The 22,493-nt window shown below is 38.9% G+C and overlaps 1 non-coding gene across 1 annotated transcript; it reads right to left on the reverse strand.

Annotated features, from left to right (window-relative positions):
* Nucleotides 1-22,054: 22,054 nt before the first annotated feature.
* On the reverse strand, nucleotides 22,055-22,161 carry LOC148213086 (small nucleolar RNA R71). The gene has a single exon (XR_015793200.1). It is a non-coding gene; the product is annotated as a small nucleolar RNA R71 (small nucleolar RNA).
* Nucleotides 22,162-22,493: the final 332 nt, after the last annotated feature.

Consider the following 22,493-nt stretch of genomic DNA (forward strand, 5'->3'; position numbering starts at 1 on the left):
ACTGTTTAGTGTATTCACGAGACCTAACATTTAATATACAACAAAGTTGGTTAGTATATATTAGTTAAATGAATGGTATGACTATTGAGTAGCAAATTAATAAATTTCTCAAGTATTTATGGACAATGAAAAATTATATATGGAGCTAAGGGTTTGATCCCCATGAGATATACTGATTATGATAAAGATTTAAGGAAATCTATGTCAAAATCATTATCATACTAGGTGGTCGAGCCATAGTAAAGGCTAAACTATATCTGGTTATAGAGCAACAAAAATGCTTATTTATTTGGAAGATGCTTCAAACATGATTAAGCTCATCATGACTATTATGATAATAGTGATATAACGATTAATATAAAAGGACTTAGATACCACAAATATATAGGGAAAGATATAGAGAGAACGCGTCATGGTGATGACCACAATGACTTTAAATGACAATTGTGTTGATCTATTTATAAAGATTATCCAGACTAATTTGTTTGAGGGTCACCTAGAATATCTAAGATTACGAGACATGTCTTATCTTCTCTAGGGCAAGTGGAGAATATGTTGGTATAAAGTAGGCATTGGGTATAGAGTATGCCCCACGATATATGTCTTATTAGCTTTAGTGCAAGTGAGAGATTGTTAGGATTTATACCCTAAAGCCTCGTAATTAATAAATATTTTACTATTTATTTGAAAAATCAAGTATTTAATTATTTTGACTATATGCAATATTTATTATCCATTTTAATTAAAATCCAAGGTTATAAATGTAATCTTGAACAGTCTGTAGTTGACATACAAGAGAATTCTATTCAAGTTATTATCTAAAGAGTCTGTAGTATATGAATAAGATTGGGTGCTCTATTTTGGTAACACTAATTATACGACCTACTTTGTAAATGTTATAGATGATTTAATCCAAATCATTCATGTAGAGACATGTGAGTGGAGGTATCATATACAATGAGTTTGTATAAGACTGGACTGCAAAATATTTAATCTTTCTTTGAAAATCTGTTAAAAAAAAGTACGTATTTCACATGATAATATACGACTCGATCTTAATCCTGAGTATTTATGAACTCCTACCTGTGAGAGCAAGTCCTTTGATTTACATGGGTGAGAATGACTTTTGCAACCGATTCATTAAGCCTACTATTTTGGGGATATGTTCAAATAGGGAGCTCGGAACATAATGTCACAAGATGGAATTCACTCATTCCTATTATATGGTAAGTAGATGACTAGTTCCCTTAAGTGCTGATTTCGGGACTTGAACAATGGGGACCCATCCTCTCGCTGGCCCGAGACGAACTTAGTTTATGGTTGGATCATAAATGGATTGTTCATTCATTTAGGATCAATGGTACTTAAGGTATGAGATGTAACTACAGGAGTAAAACAAACTTTTGACCCAACTGTAATTTTCGAACAACTCGTGAAGGGTCGACTTGCATGTAATTATTATATCCATAGACGTAACTTGTCTAACAGTGCATAAGAGTGCAACTTCGGGTTTATAGTGGATTAATGTAACGCCTCGCATTACTCAGGTCCGGCCCTACGTTACTCAGGTCAGGTTACCCTCGAGTCCCGGGGGTTTCTTCTAAGAGATAATTTTAAATCTATCTAATTGCTCTGTGTCAGTTCTTTTGAACTACTGTAGTAATTGTTGTGAGTTATTGGTTTTATGTATGTATTTAATGGTTGTTGACTGTGAGTGTGTTGCCGTGGCACTTGCTTGGGTCGTTGGGCCGATTGCTTAATTCTATTAGTAGAACTAATTAAGTATAGGGAGGTGAAGTCTGCATTCGTAATCTCTTGGAGTCCATGGGTCTTGTTTTCTTTCATTCAATTTTTAGTTATAAAGCAAAGAAAAAGAAAAACCCTAGCCTTTTTCCCCCACCTTCACGTTTAGCCTTTCCCTCCACTAGGGCTGCCTCACGACCTTCGCCGGCGAGCCTCCCTCCGACGACCACAACCGGCGACGGCACGACGACCCAGTCCACGGCGGCAAGCGCGGCGACGGCTCCATTTCACGGCAACGGGCGCGGCGGTGTGTTCGAGAATAGCGGGCGACATACAGCGTTGGCGCGGTGGTGTGTATGGACAGCGGGGTGTGCAGCGGCGGCGTCCGTTCGTGGCAGCGGCGGGCGGCGACTCCGTTCGTGCTAGCAGTGTGCGACGGTGTGTTCGAGAACAGCGGGCGACGTGCGGTGTTGGCACGGCGGCGTGTTCGGACAGCGGGGTGTGCAGCGGCGGCGTCTGTTGGTGGCAGCGGCGGGCGGCGACTCCGTTCGTGCTAGTAGCGTGCGGCGGTGACGATTGAGTGTTGCCATCCGTGACAGCGGGGGTAGTAGATGCGGCGATGACAGCGGAGAATTTCAAACAGCGGGGTTTTATAGTGTTTGGCGACTACCCACACCTGATAACAGCCCAATCTACGCAACCCACGCCCCGTCGACTAGGATTGGAGCTACCCACACCTGAACGAAATCGTTTCTGGCGATAACGAAGCATTTATAGCACCCTAGAACTAGTTCGATGGCTGAAACTTCTATTTTAAATGCTTTTTTTTTCCTTGGTGTTTAGGTGTTGAATCGACGCGTGCTTTGGAAGTCTTTGTGTTATTGTTCTCGTTAATCTAGATTTGTGTCATGTAAGTAGTACCGGGGGGGGGGGGGGCATGTGTGAGTGAATGTGTGCTAAATTCCTTGGATAAGTCTTTGTGTTATTGTTCGCGTTAATCTAGAATTGAATGTCTGTTACTATTGATCCTGGCTGTCTTTTGTTCGTTGAGATAATTCTTGAACAATGGATTCTATTATAATTGTCGAGTTAGATTTGGTTATGACTGAATATTGCCCGTTGTTGCTGAACTTGTAGTTGTGCTTGCTAAAATGTTGTGAAGCATCTGTGGAAGTCTATGTTTCTGAGTATGACTGTTGTGTCGGTGTTTCTGAGTATGTTGGACAGTTTCTTGAGGTCATCCCTAGTTGAGTGATTTGTACAGGTTGCTTGGTTTCGTTTAGAATTAAGGTGTGCATTATACTTGTTTGTTATTGTTGATGGGCTTGTTGCATCTGTCGTATGGTAAAACGTTGGTGTGATGTGCTAGACGTGTGAGTACCTTAATGTGCAGGTTACTGTGTCAAGCAGGATGAGTCATTGTGAGTTGGAACCCTTGTTGGAAGCGAGAGGTGGGTTCGTCGGTGTTGGATGGTTTGGGTAGGATGTTGAATGAGGGTTAAGCCCCGTGAGTAAAGAGTCGGGGTCTGATACATCTGTTGGGTGTGTTGCCCTAAACTCGTAGTTTGTATTTTGTAAAAACATATATCTATTTAATAAATGTTTATTCAATAAATTTGTTGTTGAATCATAGCTTTGCATTTTCCAAAATCCAATAAACTAAACATCCAAGGTTATTTATGATGTAATCGGGACACAATATATACTTGGTATATAGTTGATATACGGGGTATATATTTGATATACCCCTGATATATGAATGGATAATGTCCCGTGAATAACCTAAAGGGTCAATAGTATATGGATAAGGCTGGGTACCTTATCCTGACAACACTATGGATACGGCCCACTCTGTAAATGTTACTGCAGCAGCGCCATGGCACTGCCCTTAGGCGCCGAGGCGCTGTCCCGGGTGTTTTTCCATGCGGTTCCGAGGCTCCGGTTCGCGGTTCGAGGGCGGATGTAGTCGGTTTTCTTGTTTTGTTTTATTTCGTTTTCTTAGGGTGCCAAAAACCGTTCCAACTTTGCTATTTAATTATTTTATGCATTATGAATGTGTATTTTAATTAAAATCATATTGCACATTGTATGTCATATAGTTTTAAAATCCCACCATAGGTTACATGCATAATATGTATGTTTGATATATAGTATGTATGTATGGTCATGCATCATATAGTTATAAATGTTATAATGTATGATTGCATGTTTTATTTTCATAATTAATATAAGTGTTGTATTAATTAGATGAAAATAAAGTTGCATTGAGCATGACATTATTTTGGATAATATAATTGTTATATTAATGTATGCTTTCAATGCATGTTTATAGTTTTAATTTCTTAAAATTTTATATGAGTTATAAAATGTGGTAGATAGAAATTAAAATCTATAATAAAGAGTCGCATGCAAACATAAGGTCTAAGTTAATTAATTTTAAAGGGCTTTAAAATTAATTAGACCTTAGGTTATATCTTCTAATGAGATTAGCGGGTAGTCTTTTATTTTGTTTTAACTAGGTTTAAAATGAAATAACAAAAGACTAAATATAAAATGTTGTCTATAAGGGAACCCTGTCTAAGGAAGGTTCTCTCTAGGCTGAGGTATTTAAGCTGACAGTAAGGGAATACCTCTACCTGGGAACCGTCCTGAGGGTTGAATTAGTCAATATTTTATATACAAGCAATAATGTCGTTGGTTCATTAAAGTGTTTAACGAACTAAAACATTATTGTACAACTTCCGATATAATAGTTATATTGGGCCGACTAAAAATACACTTAGTTAATTTCACTTAGCCGGGATTTATCTAAGTAATATACCCTAGTCTTAGAATACTAAGTGGGAGCAAAAGAGAATATGTAATATACAGCGTATATATTTGATATACAAAGTATATATAACATACTTTACTCTCTCTCTCACGTTCTCCTTTAAATTCACGCTGTGAGTTCCATGCTCGGCCTCGTGTCGCCCTGGGCGCGGCCTCCCTACGGAAGGTGTTTGCATGGTTCAATATCGAGGTGAATTGAGATAGTGTTCATAGTAAGTGGGAGAAGGACGTGTGACAACACATCCTGCGGTCTCCGCCATTGGTTTGCACCGTGGATTTCATACATGACCTGCGTGTCGTCCTGGAGCGACCATCCCTACGGAGGGTTCATTGTATGAGAATCAAAATCAAGGCAAACTCCAGAAATGGATAGGAGTCTCTTAGGTTTTGCTCCAATATTTTCCTTCCCTACGGCAGGATTATTGGGGTGGACCTCTGAGGTCCGAAAATGTTGGGTCACACTTACGAGGAGTTGTTAAGTTAGTTAGCAATTTCCTGACCAAATAAACGATGACTAAAATTTATAGGAATAAGAGTTATTCTGGTGTAAAATTTAGTTGAGAATGTCTCAATTGAATGAAGGAGTACCTGTCCGCCCTACGGTGGCTGTTGCTCTAAATCACTGAAGCGTCGTTGCAAAACAATTTTTTTAGGGTGCTTAATTAGTTTTGCTAAAATTTTGATTGGGTTTAAAAGGCTAATGCATGAAACTAATATAGATTTGTTTTTACTTTCAGCATGTCTACTTCTATTATTGCACTCTTAGCCGCGCAAAGACTTAATGGCGAAAATTACAAACAATGGAAGTCAAACCTAAACACTATTCTCGTGATAGATGATCTTAGGTTCGTCTTGCAAGAGGATTGTCCTCAAGCTCCTGCGCCTAACGCCACTGTGGCGGTGCGCAACGCCTATGACAGGTGGATCAAGGCCAATGACAAGGCCAAGGTCTACATCTTGCCAAGAAGCACGAGGACAAGGTCACCGCTAAGGAGATCATGGACTCGCTGCAGAGCATGTTTGGACAACCGTCCTCACAGGCTCGACATAAAGCCCTTAAGTTCGTTTACAACTCCCGCATGAAGGAGGGCTCCTCAGTGCGAGAACACGTTCTCAACCTGATGGTCCACTTCAACGTGGCTGAGTCGAACGGGGCCGTCATAGACGAGCAGAGTCAGGTCAGCTTTATTCTGGAATCTCTTCCGAAGAGTTTCCTTCCATTCCGCAGCAATGCGATTATGAATAAGCTGGAGTACACTCTTACCACGCTCCTAAACGAGCTGCAGACTTACCAGTCTCTTATGAAATGTAAGGGACAAGAAGGGGAGGCAAATGTTGCCACCTCAAAGAGGTTCAACAGAGGATCGTCCTCTGGAACTAGGTCTGCGCCCTCTTCTTCTGGAAGTAAGACTTTTAAGAAGAAGAAGGCTGCTGGTAAGGGGTCTAAACCTGACTTAGCTGCTGCTGCCCAGAAAGGCAAGGTCAAGGTTGCAGAGAAAGGAAAGTGTTTCCACTGCAACATGGACGGGCATTGGAAGCGCAACTGTCCAAAATACTTGGCCGAGAAGAAGAAAGCCAATGAAGGTAAATATGATTTACTTGTATTGGAAACATGTTTAGTGGAGAATGATGACTCCGCCTGGATACTGGATTCAGGAGCCACTAATCACGTTTGTTCTTCATTTCAGGGAATTAGTTCCTGGAGGCAGCTTGACACCAGAGAGATGACTCTCAAGGTCGGAACGGGAGAGGTCGTCTCAGCTGTGGCGGTAGGGGAGCTCAAGTTGTTTACAAACAAGAATATGTATATATTATTAGATAATGTGTACGTTGTTCCTAAAATTAAAAGGAACTTAATTTCAATTTCTTGTTTGGTGGAACAGATGTATTCAATTTCATTTCATTTAAATGAAGTGTTCATTTCAAGAAATGGTGTTAATATTTGTTTAGCTTTACTTGAAAACAACTTGTATGTGCTAAGACCAACCATAACGAAAGCAGTTTTAAATACCGAGTTGTTTAAAAATGCTAGAACTCAAAATAAAAGGCAAAATGTTTCTCAAAAGGAAGATACCTATCTTTGGCACTTAAGATTAGGTCACATTAATCTCAATAGGATTGGGAGGTTGGTTAAGAATGACATTCTAAGTGAGTTAGAAGATGATTCTTTACCACCATGTGAGTCTTGTCTTGAAGGCAAAATGACTAAAAGACCTTTTACTGGAAAAAGTTATAGAGCCAAACAGCCCTTAGAACTTATACATTCAGACCTTTGTGGTCCGATGAATGTTAGAGCTCGAGGAGGGTATGAATACTTCATCTCTTTTATCGATGATTATTCAAGGTATGGTTATTTATACCTAATGCAACATAAGTCTGAAGCCCTTGAAAAGTTTAAGAAGTACAAGACTGAAGTTGAAAATCAAGTAGGTAAAACCATTAAAAGACTTCGATCAGATCGGGGTGGAGAGTATATGGACTTGAGATTCTAGGACTATATGATGGAACATGGAATCACGTCCCAACTCTCAGCCCCTGGTACACCTTAACAAAATGGTGTATTAGAAAGGAGAAACAGAACCCTGTTGGACATGGTTCGATCAATGATGAGCTATGCTCAGTTGTCTAACTCGTTTTGGGGTTATGCAGTGGAGATTGCAGTTTATATTTTGAACGTAGTTCCATCAAAGAGTGTTTTTGAAACACCCTTTGAGCTGTGGAAGGGTCGTAAACCTAGTTTACGTCATTTTCGCATTTGGGGATGCCCGGCACACGTGCTCATGACTAACCCGAAGAAACTGGAACCTCGTTCAAAAGTATGCCTATTCGTAGGTTACCCTAAAGAGACGAGAGGTGGTCTCTTCTTCGATCATAAAGAAAACAGAGTGTTTGTATCGACAAATGCTACTTTCTTAGAAGAAGACCATGTTCGAGATCATAAACCACGAAGTAAGGTAGTAATTAACGAGATTTCCAAAGAGGCTACAAACACGTGAACAAGAGTTGTTGATCAAACTGGCACTACAACAAGAGTTGTTGATGAAGCCAGCACATCGCGTCAGTCACATCCACCTCAAGTGTTGAGGGTGCCTCGACGTAGTGGGAGGATTGTGTCACAACCTGACCGCTACGTGGGTTTAACTGAAACTAAAGTTGTCATACCTGATGACGGCGTCGAGGATCCATTAACCTATAAGAAAGCAATGGAAGATACTGACAAGGACAAATGGGTCAAAGCAATAGACCTGGAAATGGAGTCGATGTACTTCTATTCCGTTTGGGAACTTGTAGATCAACCTGACGGGGTAAAACTCATAGGGTGCAAATGCATCTACAAGCGAAAACGAGACGCCGAAGGAAAGGTACAGACCTATAAGGCGAGACTTGTGGCAGAAGGCTACACACAAAGGGAAGGGGTGGACTATGAAGAAACCTTCTCCCCTGTAGCTATGCTTAAGTCTATTAGAATACTTTTGTCCATTGCCACATATTATGACTATGAGATATGGCAAATGGACGTCAAGACTGTTTTTCTGAATGACAATCTTGAAGAAAGTATTTATATGTCTCAACCCGAAGGGTTCATAGAACAAGGTCAAGAGCAAAAGGTTTGCAAGCTTAAACGGTCCATATATGAACTCAGACAAGCATCTCGATCTTGGAACATAAGGTTCGATACTGCGATCAAATCTTATGGTTTTGACCAAAACGTTGATGAGCCTTGTGTATACAAGAAGATCCTCAACAACACCGTAGCCTTCTTAGTGTTGTACGTGGATGATATCTTACTCATTGGGAATGATGTAGGATACCACACTGACATAAAGAAGTGGCTAGCAACTGAGTTCCAAATGAAAGATTTGGGAGAAGCTCAGTATGTTATTGGCATCCAAATTCTAAGGGATCGCAAGAACAGAACGTTAGCCCTGGCTCAAGCAACTTATATCGACAAGATGCTTGCCCGATATTCGATGCAGAATTCCAAGAAAGGTTTATTACCCTTCAGGCATGGAATTAATCTGTCTAAGGAGCAGTGTCCTAAGACACCTCAAGAAGTTGAGGATATGAGACGTATACCCTATGCTTCAGCAGTGGGCAGCGTGATGCTATGCTGTGCACTAGGCCTGACATTTGCTATGCGGTAGGGATAGTCAGTAGGTACCAATCCAACCCAGGATATGATCACTGGACTGCTGTTAAGGGAATCCTCAAGTATCTTAGGAGAACGAGGGACTACAAGCTCGTGTATGGCGCTAAGGATTTGATCCTTACAGGATACACTGACTCTGACTTCCAAACAGACAAGGATTCAAGGAAATCCACGTCGGGGTCAGCATTCACTCTTAACGGAGGAGCGGTAGTTTGGCGAAGCATCAAACAAGGATGTATCGCAGACTCCACCATGGAGGCTGAATATGTTGCGGCTTGTGAAGCAGCAAAAGAGGCGGTTTGGCTTAGAAAGTTCTTGACAGATTTGGAAGTCGTTCCAAACATGAACTTGCCCATCACACTTTATTGTTATAACAGTGGTGCTGTGGCAAATTCTAAAGAACCTCGAAGCCATATGAGAGGCAGACACATCGAAAGGAAGTACCACCTTATACGGGAGATAGTGCAGCGAGAAGATGTGATTGTCACGAAGATCGCTACAGAGCACAATGTTGCTGATCCTTTTACAAAGGCACTCACGACTAAAGTGTTTAAGGGCCATCTAGAAAGTCTAGGTTTACGAGCTTTGTACACTTAGTCTAGGGCAAGTGGGAGAAATGTAATTGGGTATAGTGTATGCCCTAGTTTATTGTATTTTCCCTTTGCTTTATGATAATGCACACCCCACTCGAGTTTAGTTCAAGTGGGAGTTTGTTGGGTGTGTTGCCCTAAACTCGTAGTTTGTATTTTGTAAAAACATATATCTATTTAATAAAGGTTTATTCAATAAATTTGTTGTTGAATCATAGCTTTGCATTTTCCAAAATCCAATAAACTAAACATCCAAGGTTATTTATGATGTAATCGGGACAATATATATATTGGGTATATAGTTGATATACGGGGTATATATTTGATATACCCCTGATATATGAATGGATAATGTCCCGTGAATAACCTAAAGGGCTATATGGATAAGGCTGGGTACCTTATCCTGGCAACACTATGGATACGGCCCACTATGTAAAGGTTACAGACGACTCGATCCAGGTCGTTCGTGTGGATACATGCGAGTGGGGGTATCCTATACAATGAGTTTGTATAAGACCGGACCGCGAAATAGGCAATCTTTAGGTGTCACACCGTTAACTAATAGATTACCATTTCTTAGGATGACCAGGCAACTCATTCTCAATCCTGAGTGAGTTATGGACTCCTGCCCATGAGGGCTCGTTCTTTGATCTGTATGGGTGAGAGTGGCCCGAGTCGCCGACTCAACATTCCTACCATTTTGGGGACGAGACCGAGTGGGGAGCTGGGAACATAACTTCACAAGATGGAATTCACTCCTTCCCGACTTTAGGGGAGTAGATGACTGTTCCCTTAAATGCTGACTCCGGGACTTGAACAAGGGGCCCCACCCTCTCATTGGCCGAGAGGGACTTCCGGTTATTGGTTGGACCATAACCGGGTTGTTCATTAGAGGAGCAGTGGAGTTTAAGGAGTAAGATGTAACTCAGGGGTAAAACGGTAATTTTACCCAACTTGAGTTACGAACACTCTTGAAGGATTGACTCGTCATTAATGGTCATATATCGATGGACACGAAAACATTCTGCAGTGAGAAGAGTGCAACTGCGGGTCTTTAGTGGAATGACCCGTAGTTAACGAATCTAGATTAACTCGATCAATGAGTTTGACCGATTAATCTTGCATCGTTGGAACTTCGGATCTGTAGGTCCATTAGGTCCCCTTGCTAGCTCATAACAGGTAAAACGAGGATCAAATTTTTGGAAGAATTTGAAATGTTCAAATTTCTTAAGGGATTATAAGTATATTGATACATTATAATATATAGTTAATTCTAAATTAAAACTATATATTATGAGAGAAATTATTTGAATGAGATTCAAATAAAATTAATATGAATATGATTCATATTAAAACTATAGGTTAAAAATTAATGCACATAAGATGTACATTAAATCTATAGGTTATACAAGAGAGAATATGGTTTAATTAAATATCATATTTAATTAAATGTTAAATAATTAATTGTTAATTATTTAATATTACATTTAATTAATTAATTATTAATATTAATTAATTAATATTAATTATTAACTCCCCTCATTAATGCAGGGGACTGGGGAGTTAAGTGACGTGGGGTAACTCCCCACGTCACTTGTTTTTCTGGGAAAATTTGCAGAAGTGTTATGCAAAAACAGAATAACACAGAACTCCCAAGATGATGCTCTCTCTGTTCAAGCTCTCAATAAAATTTTCCCTCTCGTTCCAAAAGAAACTCTCCCACAAGAACGATCTCGTACCCAGAGGATAGCAGGGAAGACTCGGTGGTGGTGTTCGAGGGAATTTTGTCGAAAAAACGTTCTTCAAAGGTATTGAATTTCCTCTGTATTTTCCCTCTTTCAATTTCGATTTTGTATCCCTAAAATCAGCAACGAAAATCCACTTCCGCTCTGGGATTCACATCCCTTCAACATCTCTATGGGTGTCGAGGCTCCGGGTACAAAAGGTCGGGGGTCGATACATCATTTTTGGTTGAGATGAGTGTCGAGGCTCCGGGTACAAAGGGTCGGGGGTCTCAGTCTAATTGAGACTAGCCTTGATTTTATACGGGGTGGAGGCCAAGAACCAATACGTTAATCAGATGTCGGTAGCTTGGGAATAAATGTCAAGGACCGGTGTATAACCCAAGACCTTGGGAATAAATAGCAAGGTCGAACGCCAAGCTTCTATGGAGGTTTATCGGTACTTTGGGGATAAATGTCAAGGACCGATGCGCCTCGAAAGGCTAGCCTTGGAGTACTAACTCAGGGTTTGGTACAAGTTGTATGTTGAAAGGGTTAGGAGCTAGCGGGTTGTGCAAATCAAAGCCACGATAGTTTCGAAGTTGGTTGGAGTGTCGAGAGGTCACTTTACTGTTATTAGTTCTTGATGTTTATTACTTAGATTGTTGTGTATGATGCCGATGTGATTGTGAGTATGCTGTTCGGTGTCTGTTACTCACCCCCCCTCTATGTTGTTGGTTTCAGGTGTGAACAGGACCCTCGGCCGTGGTGATGACGTGGAGAAGGCTTGACCGAGGAGGGACCACTAGTTATGTTTTGTTTAGGATAGTTGGACTGGGATTTCCTTGCCCTTTGCGTTAGAAACTTAGTGCCAGCGTTGTCAGAGTTTGTTGACTCACGAGGCTTTTCTTTCTTTTGTTTTATGTTTTTGTTCTTTTCTTTTTATTTCATACTTGTTCTTTACCGAGCTATCAGCTGCCCAGATTCATTATTGTTGTTTAAAACCAGGTTGAGTTGTTGAATTGTGGAAGCAAATAATTGTAACTTTCTTCAATTGGTTTTAGCCACTGAGGCAAATTGCGGGTTTTCTAGGATCCGGTCTTTTTCTTAGTTGGGTTGCTAGCCATTGAGGCAAATCTGAGTTTCCAGGTGTCCTTTTGTTGTGACTGAAACCCCACAGGTTTTTCCTCCGTCTCATGTTCCATTAATGAAAAGAAAAAAAAAAGTGATTAGTTATGGCAACAATACCCCATACCTTGTAGTGATTTTGAGGACGTTACAAGTAACCTCAGGTTAACGAATGAAAATTAATTATTTAATGAGATTAATTAATTAATTTTATATCATTAGAGCTTATAAATTGTAGGTCTAGACGATCCCCTTGTTAGCTCACAAGAACATTAATGGATCAATTATGTTAAAAGAAAATTGAATTTGAAATGTTAAAATTCAAATTTAATTATTTAATATATTTGGATACGTCAAATAATAAACGGAATATGAATTAATGTATTTGATACTTGAAACACAAAACTTATATTTTATTAATATATAAGATATACTAATAAAATATATATTTGAATTAGAATCCAATAATATCCGACTTTTAATGGATGAGATATTAAAAGATTCCCCTAAATAGGATCCTTGGATAAGCCAAAGTCACATACTTTTTCTTTCAAAAAATTCTCTACATAATTTTCCTTAAGTCTTGGAGGAAAATGTTCCTCGAGGTTCCCACCAACCGTGGTTCATTATTCGACTAATAGCAAAGAAGATCACGTGGAGCATCAAATTGAGGATTCTACCAAGGCAATTTTCTTAATTTCTAATTCATAATTTAGTTCTAAATAGAAATTCAATGTCGATCCAAAATTTCTAAATTGTTTAGAAATTCAAAATTTTGTTGCATAATGAATTATTCGTTCCTAATATTATAACATCGTTTTTGCGTCTGCACATGAATGGGCATGCAAACTCTTTGAACTGGGCCTAAACTAGCTTTCATATGCTTCATCCGAGTCTGAAAGGCGGAACTAGGCTTCTTTCCTATTACTCCCAGGTTGAGCTTTTTGCAGTTTGGGAAAGGGCGATGTTCTTAACTCCCTCTTGGTCCTCGGGCAGGCGAGATTACTCTAAGTGTTTCCCTTTCGATATATCATTTCGATGCACTATCATTGGAACGTTTGGAGTTTGGGGAATTATTTTAGGTAGTCATTTTTATCATAGTTCAAGAAAGTGCTTTCCTTGGCTTGAAAACACATGCCCACAAATCGCACCAAATGTTGATGCTAAAATTTGGTCGAGCTAAGGTGACGAGATCTCCGATACCATGAGATTTCTCGCTGTTGAGTATACCTGCAGCTAACCAAAGTCAACACCGGTGTGGTGCTTGCCTTAACACCCTCCAATGCCAAAGTCATGATTAAGATTATAGTAAATGGAGTAGGAGGCAAGAGTGTAATGTGCTAGAAATTGGCGTACCTTGTGGAAGGATTTTATTCTCTTTTTATAGGGGCAAGATACTCCATCGCGTGTCTTCCAAAATCCAGGTTATACCCATAGCTTGTATGGTACCATGGGTGTTGTAGATCACCCAATGACATAAGGTCACTTTGACGTTGTTCGGCCTTTGGGGGAAAGTTTCCTGCTTGAGGTTCTAACACGGACAATTATGCACCTAGTCTAGCTACGTGAGTCTTAGCTACGTGAGTCTTTGTCCCTCATGCTTTCTTGATTGGGTGAAGCCTAAGGTCCATGTGGCCTCGCAGGGAGCAACCACGTGGTGAGTGAGAGTTTACCCATAACAATTCTTTATATTCAAGTTCCTTCGTTTGTTAGCCACTAGATTTGCAAATTGATTAATTTTCGAATCAAACCTTTGTTGTTTGCCTATAGGAATTTGACAAAATTTTAAAGTCAGTTCTAACGAACTATGACTCAAGCACGCTATGAAAGTCAACCACACCAAGCTGTCAACGAGGGATCACTATTCATCCATCGAACCCCCATGTGTGGCTGGGATTGTCAATTGTCATCCTGCAACTAATGATCATCTTGTTGCTAATGACCATCCTGCCATTGGTTGTCTTGCTGCCAACGGCTGACCCACTACCACTAGCCACCCTCCAATTTTCGCAAAAATTAATTTTTACTCGCTATGGTACTCAATGCTTTTAATTAGTGGCGAAGGGACACATTTCATGAATAGGGTAGTAAGCGAAGTTTTTTCGAAATATAATGTTCATCCTAGAATAGCAACTGCTTATCACCCTTAAACCAATGACTTAATATAAATTTCTAATAGGGAGATTAAAACTATTCTTGGAAAAACTTTGAATATGAGTAGGACGGATTTATCTATCAAGTTAGGTGACTCTTTGTGGGAATATAAAATGACATTCAAGCATCCCTTGCTAGGTCCCCCTTCATATTATTTTTGGTAAAGTATATCATCTCTTGTTAGAGTTAGTGCATAAAACATTTTGGCAATTAAAAGACTAAATTCTGATATTTCTACTAGGAGAAGAACAGAAGTTGCAGTTAAGTGAAATTCATCCATTATCATATGAGAATGTACTGAAGATCTATAAAGAGAATTTTGACCCATTGGCATGTGATACAGGCTAATCTATGTGCAAGAGCATGTCGTAATAAAGGAACTATTCCAAGTATCGTCTTCTCATAGACTTGATAAATAATCTACTTGCTTTTAAAACAATGCTTAAAAAGAAAGAGGGGTTGGAAGAGATATGATTTTTTGTGTGATAAAAAGAATAAAGAAAAGACAAAGGTAAATAACATAATTAAAACACACAATGTAAAGAGCAAGGTTAAACTAAAAGAATCCCTCAATCCCATGTATCCGGTGACAAAGGATGTAGCATGCCAATGCTAATGACTACACTGTCCGACGTAAATTGAGCAACTAACTCCACTTATTGCCTCTCTCAAGAGTCAATGGGGTATTTTCTAAACAATTTCAAATCGCTACGTCTTCTTTTAGCAACCTTTCCCTGTTAAGTTCTACGCATATTATTTTACATACTCAAAGTCATCTCTTGATGAACTTAATTTTATATCCCTTAATTCAATTTTGTAAATTTACCCTCTCAAACTTGATTGTGGTCTACCGAAATGGCCAAAATGAATAAAAACTTAGGATTAGTCACATAACGAAGAAAACATCAAGTCAATGTATTAAAGAAAAACAACAACATTATCACAACATTTAGGAAAAGGTTTATCGCTATGCTCCATAATAGTTGAACAATAATATAAGATGAAGTAAAAAAAAAAATGAATCGAAACTAAAAATAACAAGATTTCTCTACTTTCAAAAAACTAAAAGCCACCTCTCGACAAACTCAAGTTGCACGAAATGTAGGATTTTGCCCAAAATAACATATCATGCCTAGCTATTTGAACTGTTTGAGTCCTGTCAATGGAGCTTATACTTTTGTCTAATGTCTTTACTGTATGATGGAGAGTTGTCGCCTAACTCTCTATTCTTGGATCTCTCCTCGAGTCTTTCTTTTGTCGCCAACCTCAAGATGGTATGCTAATGGCTAGTTAGAGTTCTTTTCGGACAAACATTGCTATTTATATTCTCTATTTGTGCGGCCAATGATTATTTGTGTCAGAAGAACTTTCATTTTCTATCACATATTTGTAGATCCTGTGCAGATTTAGTGGACTGCAGTGCTGCAGCATTCCAAATATAACATACACTCTGTTCTCACACCATAGCATGAATGCTCCCAATTCCTCAAAGCATCTACACTTAACAGAAATCAGTCAAATAACCTCAAAATCTAATGCTTTCACAATATATGCTTACAAGTTTTAAAAATACTTCATTCTAACTAACTTATATCATCACAACTTCTCTTTTCTTACAAGTTTTCTTCCGATTCTTCCACGACTCCATTGCCAAGCTCCCTTACGCATAATTATCCAAATTTTCAGCTTTCAACTCACAGTCCCTCCATTATTAACCTCACCTATCACCATGACTCCATTAGCTCATAGTTCAATAAGAATCACGGTTTGTGTGAAACATATGGTGGCACTACAACAAATCTTGGTTTTAATGTCGGACAAAAAAAAAACACGGAGGAAATGATGTCGGACAAAAAAAACATGGAGGAAACCATGTCGGACAAGGTAAAAAATTCGCCAATTTTATTATTATCTTTTTTAAAGTATCCATGTCGGGCCTAGCCCGCCATTGTAAGTTTAGTTTTAATGGCGGGCCAGGCCCGACATGGATAATGTGTGATTTTAACCCTAACTTCAAAATTTTACGCAAAATTTTAGACTCGATATTTTTTTGCCTCCCACCCCCCTTTGCCGCACGCGAAACTCTCTCTACCATCGTTGTGAACCCAGCTCTATTGCTGTGGGAAGGCCAACGAAGAACCACGTACGGCAGTGCGAGCGACAGTCCAGCGGTGAGGAGCGATTTGCCGACAGCGGTGAGCTACGATTCGGCGGTAGACGGCGACGACGAGCGAATATATTAGGCAGTGGCAACAACATCGAAGGTTCTGTTATTCCTTCTCTTCTCTTCCCTAGTATTTGCTCGTTTTCGTCTCCTTCTAGTTTTGTAACTTCTCATTTTCTTCTGGTTTGAGTTTGGGTTATTTTATCTACTTTCTAGTTTTTTTCTCTTTCTTTGTTGTGCCCTGTTTCACGAATGAAACAAAAAATGGATTGAGTTTAGATGAGAAGGGAAGGGAAGGGAAAGGAAGGGAATGAGATAATATTGTTTGTTGGAGGGAGGAGAAGACCCATTTCACACACATTCCATTAATCTTGTTTACACACATTCCATTAATCTTTTTTGTTTGTTGGTAATGGAGAGAAAAAAAACTTTTAGATTTGGCTAAAGTGGGAAAGTTGTATAAGAAAAGATGGTTCTTTTACTGTCTCTCTCCTTCAGTGTGTTAGGTTTAGTTTTGCTGTGAACCCACCAATAAGAAAAAGAGAAAAGAGGAAGCTGGTAGATGTATAAGGCGGGGGAAAGAGAAATTTTAGGATTTTTCTCAAGATTTTAATTTTGCCCGTCCCTGCCCTCGTTTCCAAAAATGAGAGAAAGAGAGTTATAGAGGGATTTTGAAAGAAGGGTATTAAGGATAGGGTGTGCACTAGTAAAATTTGGGTTCTCGTAATGTGACGCTTTCGGGTAAGCCCACCAAACACCAAAAACTCCTTCGTCGGCTGCTGTTGTTAAACAAAAAAGAAAAAGAAGAATGTGTGTGAAATGTATTCTCTATTCTCATCTGATTAAAACTTTTCTCTACTCCCATCATTCAAAGAATGAATTGGCAACCTCCAACATATTTTTGAAGTGTGGCTGTGGGTGTGAAATGTATAATAACCAAAAGAACATGCAGCAAGTCCAATGGAAGAAAAAGGAGAGAAATGTTTTTTTTTTTCGGGGAAATAACTGTAAGCTAGAAAACCCAAAACTATTGTGAGTGTAACTATGAGAGAGTTGGAGAACTTATGAATTTTGTTAAAGCATCATGCTCACCTAACTTTTCACTAATTTAATTAATTTGATACACTCTATTTCTTTCATAACCTTCCATGTTTACTAGGTACCACTTTAAACACCCCACCTTATCAATCCTTTGTTTCTTAAACATTTTTATTTTGCTTCTTAAGAATCCGACAAAGTACACAACCTTAACCATTGTGTTTTTTTTTTAGATTAAACTTTCATAAATTTAGTACTGGATAAGTCTTGGATGACAAAAAATACTTTGATGTTGCCACTAAAGAATGTGCCGCTCGAATTCTAAGTTTCTATGTTTTTTATTTCAATGAGATTTAGAAAGTGGGATGTTTAGATGATAATATGATGATAAATATTTGTGATAGGATGAGTTGACTATAATACACAAGGGCGAAGATGTTTTAATTGAAGCATTAGGCACCCCCAAACATAGAGGCCGTGCGAGGGGATTTGGTGAGTTTGTTTTACCATTCCTATATTTTAATGTTGCCAAAAGGAAGTAAAATTTGGGATTGCAACCTCAAGACCAATCCGAATTGAAGACTCAGAGCTTACAACCAAAAAAATCCACAACTAAAGTCAGTAATGTCTCAAAGAAAAGGGAGAAAGGGAAGGAAGTTGTCAATGCACCTACTAAAGTTTTTATCCCGGATGAACAACTAACAATGGTAACTAATTTGTTTTAGTTTTGACACTTACTGTTTTTGGACACGACACTTAGCCTTTTTGTGCATAACATTTAGCATTTTGCTTTTAAATTTTCTAAGGGAAAACCGTGTCATCCGGATATTGGATCAATGGAGAACATTGTTGCAGTTGGCACAGTATTTGATGATGACGTTCAAAGTCCAACAATTCATAGTGCCATTGGTAGCTTCGTGGCATGGCCTCGTCGACTAGTAATTTGTAATGAGGAGAAAAATGTATGTCTTGTTCTAACTTGAGTGAAGTTTTAACTTTTCGTTTGTTAAATGTTGTTTGTAATTTTGTTTGTCAATGGTTCCTTCTCTTCGAACATCCAAGCCAATAACACAATCATCTGAACATATTGATGTCCACATGACTATTAAACTCCTAAATCAATATGTCGTGCGTTCAATGAACAATAAGGATGTAATTGAATTCAGTATCGATGATTACATATTTGGAAGAGAGAAGATCATTAATTTAACACGTGATGACATCATGCAATACTGCGAGATGATTGAAATAGGATATATGTGTGTGCTCACGTACATCGCGTAAGTATATTAAATCTATTTCATATCTTAACTTCACTAACTATGAAGTTTAATGTTTTACAATTATATGTTTAGGTATCTTTGGAATGAATGTGAGGAGGAGACACATAATAAGTTCTTGGTGGTTGGTCCGGACAACATTGTACCACAAATGATGTCTCAAGAAACTTGTTATAGATCTAGCCAACATGTTAGACATGAGTAACTTGGAATAAATAGTACTCATCCCACGTAACGGCGGGTAAGCTAGCAATTTAACTTGATTTTACTTATTTATGGTTTCTTTTATCCATCCATGAATGTACTATTATCATATTGGTTATTAATTGTTTTCACTGAAAGTTGTTTGTTATACATCTTCAAGAGAATTGTGTTTATGTATTGGACTCTCTAAGAAGTAAGATTGAAGAAAATTATAAGAGAATCATAAACATGTAGGTGCCTTGAACTCTTATAGTTATAATAGTTATAATTTTTATAATTATGTCATTCTAATGTTTCAAGTTATTTAGATTATTGAAAATGTGGCAAGCTCAACACTCTATTTAACATTGTCGCAATAACGTCAAAATCTTGCATGTCCAGCTGGATCAGTCTTGCCCTTAGAGTCTGATTATCAAAAGACAACTCACCTACCCTCACCTTTTGACTAGCGATCAAAATCGACCCTGATGGTGTAGAAACCGACAACAAAAACCCTAACGGCTCTAATTCGAGGGTTGCCTGACGAACAAACGCAGAAGAGATGAAAGTGTGGCTCGACCCCGAATCAAACAATACATACGCAGGCACATCATGGACTAAAACAGTACCTGGATCACAATGCAAAGATAAGGACATAGGCTCACACACAAAGCCCAAAAAAATGAGAAGAAATACCTGTGACCAATTGATTACGCTTGTTTACATGCGTAAAAAGAAGGTTTTAGATGCTGTTTTTACAATGTTTCAGCTTTGTTTCGGATTTTTCTCGATCGTTTGAGTTCCAATTCATGCAAAATTCATATATTATGGTTTGTGGTTGGCTTATATTGTATTTATGACATTTTAGGACCATTTGGGAGTGCTAATTAATCAAAAGAAGCAAAAAGACGAAAAACTTACATGGGAGGCGCCAGGCGCCTGGGAAGCCTGCAGAAAAACAGGTTTTCTTCCAACTTTGCCCTTAATGAAACGCGTCTTCCAATGCGTTTTGGTGGTTCCAACCGATGCATACGTGTAGAAGAAGTGTTCCACTATCAGTTTGAGCACGATTTGGTCAGTCAAAAGAGTTGGAAATGGGTGATTCACCATCGTTTTAGGACCTACCTAACCAATTCTGCACAGCTATAAATTCCAGCAACTTCTCCACCAAAATCATCAAGCCTTGCTTCCTTCTCTTGATCATTTCTAGTGTTTCTTTGTTGCTTTCTAAGTACTTTTGAGTTGCTTTCATTAGTTACTTTTGGTTTTTAAATCCCGAGCACTTTACATTCCTTTATTGAGCTTGTTTTGTTTCCATTTGTACTTAGTCATTTTCTACTTATTCAAATATATAAAAATCTAGCACTTTGCTTATTCTCTCTTTGCCTTTACTTTATTTTTAGTTAAGAGAGTTGTGTTTTTGGAGGAAAGAGCACGTGACACTCTCCCTTGCTTGAAAGAGAAGGGCGAAGCTCTCAATCCCGATAAAAACTCTCCATTAGTTAACTTTTGTTTTTCACACATGCATTCCACATTCAACCATTTTACTTGCTGTATTTTCTTCAATATGTCTTTCTAAATTCCCGTCTCTAGCCCGGTTATGGATAGTTAGCCTTTTATGTCTAAAAAGGGTTGCTAAGAAGTAGTGTTTTTACTTTCCATTCATTGCTCAACATGTTTTCCCAAAAAGTTAGGATTTAGAGAAGGCCACTGTAAGTCTTAACAAGTCAATACTGAAAATGTTGCTTATTTGCATTGTTGAGTGATTAAACCGAGGAGAGGAGCGCCTTAGACATAAGGGTTCCGCTTAAGTAGCCTAGACATAGGACCTTAACCCGAGGTTGCGACTATTTCCATCCTAAAACTAAGATATATCTCATAATAGACATATTAGGGAATGTCTTAGGACTTTGAACTTGCTTAGACATAAGTAAAGTGAAAAGCGTAGTCGTTAGTTTCTAAAGTAAAATGCATATTATCCTTAGCGTGTCCTTGATTCTTTGTTGGCTAACTTGAAGTAAATCGGGCTAGGTTTTATTATTATAAGTCCAAATCCCAAATCCAAAACCATCATTTGTGACCACTTCCCATTTACAAGAATCACTCATTTCAACATTCACTATTCTTTAAAACTTCAGAGTTTGGAAATTGTTTAGAAGTCCTTGAGGATCGATACTTGGATACTCCATCCATTTTATATTACTCTGACAGGTGTGCGCTTGCATCTATATAATTGTTACCACGCTTAGTGCGTGCGTTCAGCATAAACATCCCAGTCAAGTTTTTGGCGCCGTTGCCGGGGACTTTAGTTTTAAAATTTTTTCAAATTCTTTTAGTTTTTATTTTTGTGAATTGTTGTTGGGTGTAATTTCCATCCACCGTTTTTGTTCTATATTTTTGGTCGTTTATCTCACAAGGGTAAGTTAAAGTGCATGAGCACAAGATCTTTTCTTCTACCCCTTGACCCTGAGATTGAGCGGACCCTTCGAAAAACTAGAAAGGAGCAAAGACTTCGAAAACAACTAGAAAAGCAAAAAGAGAGAGAAGGTGAAATCAGTCCTGAAAGTGAGGTAGAGAGTACAAGCACATCAATGGCAGATATTCCACCTCGTGATCCGGTTGATCCACCTGCTGTTAACGGTAATATGAGGGATCATGCAAGAAATGATGAATTCAACCATATCCAGATGGCGGACAACAGAGACGTGGCAATGCGAGAATATGCCGCCACGGCTTTTCAGAACTTTGATTCAGGGATAGTCAACCCTATTCCAGCCCACGCAAACTTTGAGCTTAAACCAATGATGTTCCAAATGTTGCAGACAATTGGACATTTTGGAGGGCAGGAACATGAGGATCCACATGATTATCTGAAATCATTCATTCAAATTGCAAATGCATTTCGATTACCTGGTATAACAGACGATGCTCTGAGACTAACACTTTTTCCATTTTCTTTGAAGGACCAAGCTAGAGCATGGCTCAATGCATTTCCACCGGGATCCATCACCACATGGGGGTCGTTAGTGGAGAAGTTCTTAACAAAATTCTTCCCACCTACTCGCCACGCTGATATCAGAGAGGAGATCATCTCCTTTAGACAGTATGATCGTGAACCTGTTCACGAGGCGTGGGAGAGATTTAAAGAACTAATCAGGAAATGTCCGAACCATGGCTTGCCGGCATGCATCCAGATAGAACATTTCTTTAGAGGCTTAGATCATCCTACTAAGATGATGCTAAACAATGCTGCCAACGGAGCCTTTACAAAGAAGACATTCAACGAGATAGTTGACATCCTAAATGACTTAGCTTCACGTAACGAACTATGGTGTTCGCAAAGATCTAGGGCAGCACCAAAGAAGCAAGATCCAGCTGGAGTTTTGGCTCTGGACATTGCGACCTCGATGCAAAAAGAGATGGTTACAATGAACCAGAGGCTAAAAGAGATGGCATTGGGAATAAAAAATCCATTAGCCACGCCGATACAACCTGTGCAGTCGGATTATT

The sequence above is a fragment of the Momordica charantia genome (assembly GCF_013281855.1).
Source record: "Momordica charantia cultivar OHB3-1 chromosome 1 unlocalized genomic scaffold, Mcharantia_2.0 BLBB01000001.1, whole genome shotgun sequence".
NCBI lineage: Eukaryota > Viridiplantae > Streptophyta > Magnoliopsida > Cucurbitales > Cucurbitaceae > Momordica > Momordica charantia.